This window comes from Pteropus vampyrus, unplaced genomic scaffold (genome assembly GCF_000151845.1).
Source record: "Pteropus vampyrus isolate Shadow unplaced genomic scaffold, Pvam_2.0 Scaffold190, whole genome shotgun sequence".
Lineage (NCBI taxonomy): Eukaryota > Metazoa > Chordata > Mammalia > Chiroptera > Pteropodidae > Pteropus > Pteropus vampyrus.
This window is the reverse complement of record NW_011888971.1, coordinates 1,593,129-1,603,662: the sequence shown is the minus strand read 5'-3', so window position 1 is coordinate 1,603,662 and position 10,534 is coordinate 1,593,129.

Below are 10,534 nucleotides of genomic sequence, written 5' to 3'. Positions count from 1 at the left end.
AAGAGTGTTCAAGATAATATTTTTAGTGAGTTTTAAGTGAGTAAAGCATCTTAAAACAGATTGTTGAAAGAATAATGTTTTAGATTTGATAGCACTTTTGACTCTCTCCTTCTTCTTTATTTTATTTTAGAATTACCCTTTTTAAATGCTTTTCCCTTATGATTTTTTTCATCTGTTCAGAACTACAAATCAATACAGTTAGATAGAAAAGCCTTAGCCGAACATAAAAGCAAATTAATGTATATGTTGAAGGAACATTTTGTGCAACTTTTTCTCTTCCAATTAACCTAATTAGTCAGTGACATCTCGGGCTGGATTTCCAGAAATAACCGTGGCCAAAAGTCCAGTTCTCAACTTCAACGAGTCGTTCCGAGGGGGCTGGTCTTTCTGCACAAACCGGTGAGAACGTGATGTTCTGGGCAGCCATCCCAAGTGTGCAGGCTGCTCTTCCGCGCGTTCGTTTATTTTCGTCAATTGAATTTAAGGCTTTAAAAAGTAACTTTCCACAGCTTGTATGAAACTGCCAACGAAAGCTTACGGTTCTCAGACAAAGTACATTTTACCTGACCACGGCTTTCAATATAGACGGCGAACACACACGGTTCTCACTTTAAATTAGCAAATGGACGAGATTAGGGCGAGTCAACAGATTTACGGCCTCCACTGTTGGCACTTGTTGGGTATGCGCCGCACTCCCCAGACTCCTTCTGGGGCTGAGGATGCATTTCACCCCAGGAGAACGTGGGGTGAGGACCGTGAGGCACACCCTTCCACACCCTGGCGCATGGAGCCCGCCCAAGTGAGCGGAAAAGGACGATGAGCATCTTCATACACGAGAGCTGCTTCGAAAGGGCAGCTGGGAGTCCAGCCCTTATTGGCCTGTTGGTGCATCATTCACCACGTGACATGACTTCACCCTCTCCCCTGCAGGTGCCTGCCCCCCTCGACTGGCCCTGGAGCTTTGGGGGGGTTTCTGTGGATTTGAGTTCTATGGGCTCAGCTCCATCTTGACGTTCATCTCCAGCCTCATCTTCTTGTCATTACCTCGCAGAGGGGTCACTACCCACACCCATGTGACCCCTACCGAAGTCCAAGCACGACAAGGTCAAAGAGACGCCGGTTTCCCCTTTATAGCCGACAAAGGTCCATCTCCAAAGTCTGCGCGTCTCGTCCCCACATCCAGCTGTTCGCAGTGGGATGGATTCTGGACGTAAGGACCCATTCCGGGGGACGCTGCCCACCTCTCACTCCTGGGGCTCCCGGGATGATCACGTCAGAAGGGAGCAGTTCACCACCCGGGTGTTCTCCAAGGCCCAGGACTGGTCCACGCAAACAGTCCCAGCGTGCGCGTCGACAGCCCAGTGCAGCTTGCGTCTTCCCAGACCGAGTCTCGTTCCCTTTGGAGCCCATGCTCCAGCATCGGGAAGAAGAGTCACGTCTTCATGACTCTCCTGAAGCTCCGGGTTTCACGCTGCTGGATCCACTGAGGCACCGTGAAAGAGCGACGCATCTCCTCAGTAAGCAATAGCTTTTTCTGAAATGCACATCGAACCAACAACCATCTCTTTCCCCTCCTCCCCCTCTTCCCCTTCCAACAGAAAGTCAACAAAGACACAGCTTGAACTCCATCATGTATAGTCTGGCTTTGCATTAGGTCACCTCACAGTTTTCCTAGAGAACAGAGCTCAGGCTCTCATTTCCCCCAAACAAATGGACCGTGCCCCAGCCTCTGCCTCCTGAGACGGTTCTGTGGCTCCAGAAATCTTAGAGTCTAGTTTCAAACAGGGCACCTTCCTATACGAACACAAAGAGCTGTGTTTCACAAGCTGTGTTAGTCCCAACAAAAATCTCGTCAGATAGATAAAAGGTCAACTTTCACAGTCGCAAAGCTAAATTGAAGAAAAGGTCACCTGAAGTTGTAGTCATCAGGGCTGCAGGTTGGGAGTGTCAGGTCGTAGGTCCCGACCTTGGATGGTGCTGTTCTCCCTGAAAGCTTCTGGACATTTCGATGCTTAAAAGTCCTCAATCCTGAGATGGGCAAGTAGTGTGCTCATTTTACGTGTGGATACCGATTATATGTATATGTATGTATGTGTATATATATATATATAACAAAGCCATGTATTACTCCTAATTTTATGCGGGTTGTACATACTTCCTCCCCAGAGAGTTTGGCTCCCTTTAGGAGCACATGGTATGTGTACAGAGAGACTTAGGAGGCTTGAGGTGAGAGCGGATTTGACGGATTTGCCAAAGCAAACTGGACGCATTAAAAAGCCTGAGCTGAGTTTGCTCTTGAAGACAGCATTGCCTACGGAGAGAGGTTACTACACTCGCCAGGAAGTCACCAAACAACCAGCCACTCTGTTCAGTCATCACATGTCTAAATAGCATTGCTAAAAGGGCTTCCATAGTAAATTGCTGGAAGGTGGGTACTTGGTGAAGTATTTCCCTACGCCCTTTCTTTTTAATGTCATATTATTTAGAAAGTCAGCACTCAGAATTTGTTTTCACAGTGGCTTTAGAGTACAAATCCACTTGTGTTGGCAACTGTATCTCTATTAGGATACTTTAGTTTAAATCAATTACATAAGCGCTTCGTAAGACATTTATTTTGCCCCATGTTTCATCAGCATCAAGGATTTGAGAAAGTGTTTGATCTTTCCTTTTCTGAAACTCCTTTCTAAGAGTGATGGGTTTATGAAACTTTACAGTGAAGCTAACCTGATTACTTTGAGCTATTTTTAAGAGGATTAGACTGTTTAAGGGAGGATGGATTCTAATCCCATGACTAATATTTTGGCCAATAGAGTACAATGCTTTCCTGATTATGTAAATTGGTTAGTAACCATTTCAGTATGCTCTATCCTTTTCTGGTCTTGACAAGCAGCACTAAAATGTGTCTGTTGGAACTTGATTGTTGATTAGCTCCAAATCCCTGAATTATGCGCTGTGTAGTAGGGCAACCTGCCATGTTGCAGGACGGACCCAGGGGTGAAGTTCTTTGGCTGTTGACAGTTGTGGAGACTCATTATATCCAGTGTTTCTCATCATTTCATGGAGGCTGAATACAGAAAATGGAGCGGGGTCGGGCGGTAATCATCATCGTCTCTGGGGGATGTAGTCTTTGCCAACATAGAGTTAAGTCTCCAGGTTGAGATCTCAATTTTTTTTTTTTTTTTTTTTTGCCTAAAAGATAAGAGTTTCCTTGTGTTTATTATGGTCATTGTGTTAAATTTCACAGGGTCAGCTTTAGGAAAGTGGTTTGTTAACATCACTTCTCACATGTAAGAGGAGACCCGACAGGTTTGGTAATCAGATTTTTGGACTTAAAGGCTCTTGGTCTGATAAAAGGAAACTCGGGGATATTTTTGTGCCAAAGGTGATCTGGAAGCGTGGTTTGGTTACCAAAAGAGCAGATTTTCTGGGAGATGTGGAGAGTTCGTGAAGACAGGAGAATAGAATATTTGAAACTGGGATTGTATTAGGCAAAGTAAACTCATGCTCTACCCTGATCTCTTCCCTGCCCCCTGGCCCCTAAATGAACCCTTCACCATGGTTTACTAGTTCAAAGAACCACCAGGTAGCTCAAGCCAGAAAAATAGGCATCATCCTCGACACCTTTCTGTTGCAGAATCCTTCTGTCCTGTTGATTACTCATCCTATTGAGTATTGATTATATTTCCTAATAGACATCCATTTCTCTCCATTCCCACACCGCCATCTTGGGTGCAGCCACAATCTTATCTTATGTGGACTCTAGAAACAGAAATCAAAATCGCCTCCCCCCAAATTGCTCTTAGTTCTATTCAGCCCATTCTCAACATTGCAGTAGAGTTATGTTTTTAAAACATCAATTTCTAACTATGGGAGGTGAGCACACAATGCAATATAAATGCAATATAAATCCTGTTGAATTGTACACCTGAAACTTACTGGATTTCGTTAACCAATGTCACCATAAAAAACAAACGAATAAAAACATAAATTTGATCGTGTCGTCCCCTGCATAAACCCCTCCATAGAACCCCCTTCCATTGCTGACACCTGCTTATGCTTCAGCCCTTGCCACGAGGACTTCCTGCTGGGTCTGGCTCCGCGCAGCTGCCCAGTGGTGTTGCAGAGCTGCCCGTGGTTTGCAGCGACGTGCCCCTGAGCCTCGGCCCCGGGGTGGCGAGCCTGTGCAGTGCGAGAGGCGGGCGGGAGGTGACTGCAGCCGTGCGGGTCGGGTCTCCCCGCCGTTCGCTCACACAGCGCCCCGTGCTTTCCTTTCGGGGCAGCGCTGTGGTGACATCATCAGCTGTTGAGCTTTTGGCGTTTCTCTCACCTGCTAAACTGTAAGCTCCGCGGGTCCAGGCACCGTGTGACACAGCGACGCCGCGCCATCCTCTGTGGGCACACGGTGGTGGGAGCTGGGGGCTCGGGCTGGGGAGGCTCTGAGGGAATTCCCCAGGGTGTTTGCCATGCACGTTAATCACGTCTCCAGACTCAACGATCTCAAAGTAAAGATACCACTCCTGTTAACCAGGGACGAAGGACTGATGTGCCAAGGATGTCGCGTTGGGGAAAGTGGTGTCAATCCAGAATTCGAACAACTGGGGGTTTTAATTTAGAAAGAAATGCGGTATAGATACCCCTTTCTCTGCTTCTGAAATATTAAGGCCAACTCCGAAGCGAGCAGAAAGCCTGGTAAAAGACGGCGAGAGGTAGAGACGAGAAGAAAGAGAAGGAGACGGTCATTCGCCAAATTCTAAATACGCCGGAGTCACTTCCAGTTGCCCAGGTAACAGGCCTGCGTGGCCCTGTCATGCGTCTTATCCTGGTGCTTCTACTACGTTTGTTATTAATCACCTACATACAAGTGGTATTAGCTGCTGCGCATGTTTAAGTAGATAGCCATGGATACTTCCTCGAGGGACTAGTGACCACACACCAGAAAAGCCGAGGTCTACGAAAGGCCAAACAATTGGAAGGAAACCAGACTAAATCCGGATATTTAGCTTCACGTTGCAAAACATAAAGTCGCTTCGGAATACCCAAATTTGGAAATTTTCAGTTTTCGTCTGCTTATTCCGGTTATTTGAAGCAAGTATAGGAAACCACCTTTTTGCCTGTGTTTCTCCCCTGAGGCAAAGCAGGACTGGAGGAAGCGGGTCGTCATGGTGATGCATCCACGAACCCCGTTAGGGCTGCAGTAACACATCCCCCTAGCCTGGCAGTTTAAAGCAACATAAATTATTCTCTCAGAGTTCTCGAGGCCAGAGTCCAAACTCAAGGTGTCGAGGGCTGTGCCCTGCGAAGGCTCTGGGGAGGGTCCTTTCTGCCTCTGCCGGCTCCTGGCGGCTGCACGCACCCCTGGGCTTGGGGCCGCATCACTCCGAACCTTATCTCCCTCTTCACGTGGTCTTTTCCTCCTCTCCTGGTCTTCCTCCTCTGTCTCCTTTAAAGAAACTCCTGTTAAATTAAGAGCCCACCTGGACGCTCTCATCGTCAGAGCCTTCATCACACCCGCAGAGATCTTTTTTCCAGATGAGGTCGCGTCACAGGTGGACAGCACTTGCTGCAGCAAATTCGGAGTAAATAGCCCTCGCTCTTCTCATGGGCTTGGTCTTCGTCTGTTTCCACATGCCTTTGCTCTTCTTCCGGCTGTAGCGGGCAAACGTTTTCAGTTGGAGGCTGTTCTGACCCTAACACCTCTTTCCACACATTTGTGTCTATCTGTCGCCAAGGAGGAGCCATAGCACAGAGGTAGAACACGGTGGCAGTGGAGGGCAGGACGTGAAGGTGGAATGAGCACAGGGTCAAGTGGCACCAGGGATGCCCGGGCATAGAAACAGTAAGACCTATGACGAGCTGTCAGGATGCACCGCAGAAGCCATTCCAAACCCCGCTCTTAAAATCTGCACGAACTAAAAGATAATGTGTATGCAGGCTAGGCATTTTATAATTTGTCATAGTTTAGATTTATTTTTCTCTTTCTCTGGCCTTTCGTCAGTTAATAAGGGGGGCTGCATTTGGGGCGTACGAGCATGGATTGCTGCTGCCCTATAACTATGGGCGGCTCACAGGAAGGCGCGTCTAGGAGTGAGAGACGTTTTCCGGCCTCCGTGCCTGTACGAAGCTCTTAACGGGAATGCCTGCAGGTGTTAACCTCTAAAGGGGCGAAACAGAGATGTGGACAGAGGAAAACGTGAAGCTGGGAGAGGAGGTGCGAGAGGCCATGCGGCTTAATGCAAACAGCACGGGGCTGAAAGTCAGGCGGCGCGAGGCGAAACAAGGCGCCGATTTACAGGGCCCTTGCAGTTCCCGCCTGCGCCATAATTCACACCCCGGTGCGGCTCTGCCGTTCGCCCAATGCGACCATAATTCCGGGCGTCTGTTTTTTCATGCGAAAGGTCTCAGTTTTCCTTTGAAACATTTGAGAGCCAACGGGGCCACTGGCTCTCCCATTCCCGAGGACAGATTGGAGCAGGGGTTTGGACCTGGCCCCATGAGCCATGTTTCTGCAGAACGTGGGGGCAGCTTTGGGGGACCTGGCTGGGTGTTGAGATCTGTTCTCTGCATCCATCCAAACGGTGCCACGTTGACCAGTTTCTCATGTTGGGCTTCTTCTGTCCCCCACTTTGAAGAAATGTTCTGTTAGCGAGACGTTGCAAACTCACTGCAGCACAGACCCCGAAGAGGTCAGTTCGGTGGCCGGTGGCTGCAGAGGTCAGTTCGGTGGCCGGTGGCTGCAGGGTCTCTCTCCTCCAGAAGAGTCTTGCTTTCCTGTCTTCCAACCCATCGCCCTGGTATGTGTCAGATCTGCTTGTTTCAGGGACTACGTACCAATGATGCTGCTCGCTCATCTGGCTCCAAGGAGCTTGAAACCCTCATTTATCAGGCTGGGCTCCAGTCTCTGGCTAATAACGGTGTGAAAATTAGCACAGACTTGATTTAATAGGTTTTACAGCATCCCTGGAGAGAAGGTATAATTAAGCCTGATCTTACAGATGAAAAGCTGGAAACACAAGTAAAAGACACCCTACGTGACACTGGGTGGGCTGTTAGGGCAGCCAGGGCTGGAACCAGAGCCTGTGACATCCAAGCCCAGAGTCACCAGGCTTCCAGGACGCCTTTTGAATTTCAGTCGACTGCCTCCGACTGAGGAGAGAGGAGCCAGGAACTGCTCGTTCTTGTCACCAGCAGAACTTACACTTGACTTCTTTACAGGGATGATAGGATCGCAGCATTGAAGGTCCTGTCCCAGGGGCGAGTGGAATCAAAGGCAGACAGGGGCTGCGCTCCGTCCTCCGTGCGTCCCGTCCAGGCCGGCATGCGGGCTGCCTGGGTGGCTTGAAAGGCCGGGGCTGTGAACCCCGGCGGTCCCGGGGAGTCGTAACAGGCAGGAGCTCCTCGAAGACTCCAGTGATGCCATTAAGACAGGGGGGCATGGAAGGGAGGGGCCTCTCTCTCGCTTTAAACTAGGTGGATCCCCCCGCTCCGCCCCTTTGGCTGCTGCAGTAACGTGGTGGTTTAAAGCGACACACACTGATTCTACTGCACTTCTGGGGGTTACAGAAATCTGAACTGGGTCTCCTCAGGCTAAAACAGGGCTGGTCCTTCCTAGAGGCTCCGGTGGAGAATCTGTTCCTTGGCTCTTCCGGCTTCTAAGGCTGGGACCCCTTGGCTGCTTCAGTCCGATCTGGTTACAAACTTGGGCCCATCTGAATAATCCAGGATAATCTTCCCATCTCAAGATCCTTAACCACATCAAAAGTGTTCTTGTGACATATAAAGTAATCTGTTCCCATGGTTTGCGGACTGGTACATCTTGGGGGCCACTACTCAGTTATCACAGCTGACAGCTCTCAGGCTGGGTGGGGCTCAGGCTGGATCCAGCCCTGAGACGTGACCAAGGCTGGAAGCAGCCTTGCCTCCTCTGGAGGGCAAGTGAGGCCAGCATATTTTCTGGAATCTTCTCTTCAGAGCTGGATGTAGGATGACACTCTGGGCTTGTGACGATGCAGTAGGATTCTCAGAGTGTCTGGGTTCTGGAAACCTCCCATCCTCCGGAACTGGCGTAGGGAGAAGGAGCAAAGGCCTGGGCTGGAGGATGTCTGCAGGAATCAGCTCTTTGACTGGAAAGATCCAGCGACGGAGCGGCACTGGGTGCTCTCTGCCATGTGCCCTGACCTCCGGGTTCCCCAGGACAAGACGCGTGAAGACCCTGCTTGTCCCTGACCCTCTACACGGGCACCCAAGTCCCTCGGCATCAGTTTCCTCGGCTGCGACCAAAGTATAATTCAGAAGCACCCAACACACACAAAGGCTGTATTTAATGATTTTATTTTAATATTATTGTTCCTTCTTTTTACAAAAGTGTACTGATTATTTATTTATAACAGTAATCACAGTACATGTTCAAGGCAGAACATTTGAATAATTCGGAAATCTGTAAGTGAATCAGAATCCTGTTGCCCAGTCATCTACTATTCGAAGGCAGTGTCCCTTGTTTGCTAGGCAGGTCCACACAGGCACCTACGTACGTGACTGGGACCCGTCGTTCTGGAAGCGCATAAGGTATTTTTTTGCAGTAGTTATCCAATTGCTGTTGTGGGGAAACGTTCTGATTTATTAACCAGCGTGGTATAACTCCTAAACGCACACACTTCGGTGCTTTTCACACCCACTTTTCTGTGCTCTCAGGCGTCCGTGGAGTGGGGACGCTGACGTTTTTATCTCGCGAAAGTCATGAACAGTGAACAGGGCAGATGATGGAGAATTCACGTGTTGCTACTTGAGTTCTTAGGTGACTTTTAGAATTTATGAAGAGACGATAGTCTTGATATTTGAAGTTATCGATTTGTAAGAATTGGGCCCTTTGAAAGAGAAAAAAATGTTCGAGATTCAATGATCTGTCTTTGACTACCAAAGTCAAAGCTAACCAAGTCCCTGTGTATAAATTATATATATACACACATACACATGTATATACACATATATATATACATACATACACATACATACATAAAAGGATTTTCAGGGAATGGAGAAAGAGCTAGACTAATTTATCACCTGCCGGATGAAGACGGGGGTGCTTCGTGGAGGTAGAGGCTGGGGGACTGAGGATGGGAGCGGAGAAGGACCAGGTCGGGGCGACATGGCTCGGACACATGGGAGTTCTGCCCGAAGCACTGGGAGCCAGATGTTCAACGAATGACCACGCCGACCTCCCGCCAGCATGTGCGTGACCCCACATGTGGGCCCTGCGGGGAGCCGTGATCCGTGCCCTTCTGCCGATCATCATCCCTCGAAGCCACCTGAGGTGGCGTAGGACGAGGTCGGCCTGCGCCCTGAGGTTTGCGTAGCCCTGTCCGTGTTGCCCTGTGTGCTCAGCCTCCCTTTTCCATGGCCCGTGATGCTCACAGGCTCCTCCGTCCCCCTGACGGAGGTGGAGCCCAGAGTTGGCGGCAGAGCCCCTCACATCGCCCTCAGGCAGCAACGCCTCCCGCCGGCACCTCCCTGCCACACGGCCCTTCCCAGCAATTCCAGAGGGACCCACTGCCTGTGCCTATGAGGGTCACTTTGCCCAGTCCCTCCTTCTCCCCAGGGGCTGTCAGGCGTGGACACCTGTCCAAGGCCAGCGGGATGGGAGCTCGGGGCGTGGGGACCAGAAGCGCAGGTGGAGGGTGAAGCGGCCTGCAGGGCCCTCTGTGCCAGTCCCCGACTCCCCGGTGGCCCGCGGCCCGCCCATTTCCACCTTTCACGCCTCTCGAGCCCACGGCACCGACCTTGCCCTCCTCCCCGTCTTTTCCCACGATCATGCTTAGCGCCATCGAGAATGTGTCCTTTCCTCCCTCTCTCCCAGTTCTCTTGGCGAACCAAAGTGAAAACAAAACAAAACGACCAACAACAACGACAACAAACAGCCAAAGCGAAAACAAAACAAAACAACCAACAACAATGACAGCAAACAACCAACCAAAACGAAACAACCCAAACCACAAATCAACAAGGCCAAGGTGAGCGAACCCACTGGAACCCTTTGCCTAGAAGAAGAGGAGAGCAGGCCAGTTGTCGCCCGGAGCTGTCGCCCGGAGCTTCTCCTGAGGTGAAACTGGGGGGAAATGAGCAGGCACGGCCTACTGCTGGGGTCCCGGGGGCGCCGAGCACCCCCCGCAGACCCTCCACTGCCGCCCGCCTCTGCCCCGCCTCCAGACAACCCAGGGGACCCGGCAACACATTCCTCTCTTCTTTGCCGGGTTGACGTTTCGTATCAGGCCTAGAACCGCATTCTTGACTATTTGCTTTTTCATTGTGCAGTTGCCGTATCTCAAAACGTTTCCAGCTGGACTCTCGAGCCGGCATCGAGGGCCGACCTGGGACCAGCCCTGTCTGTGGTGGTGGTCTCGGGGCTAGCGCAGCCCAGTGCACAGAATCTGTTCCCAGTCGTGCTTTGGAGAAGAATCTGATTGAAAATTGGATAGTAGGAACGGATTGTAATTCCCTGCCTTTAGGAGCAATAACCTTTTAGGAAGAATTTCCAAGAGAA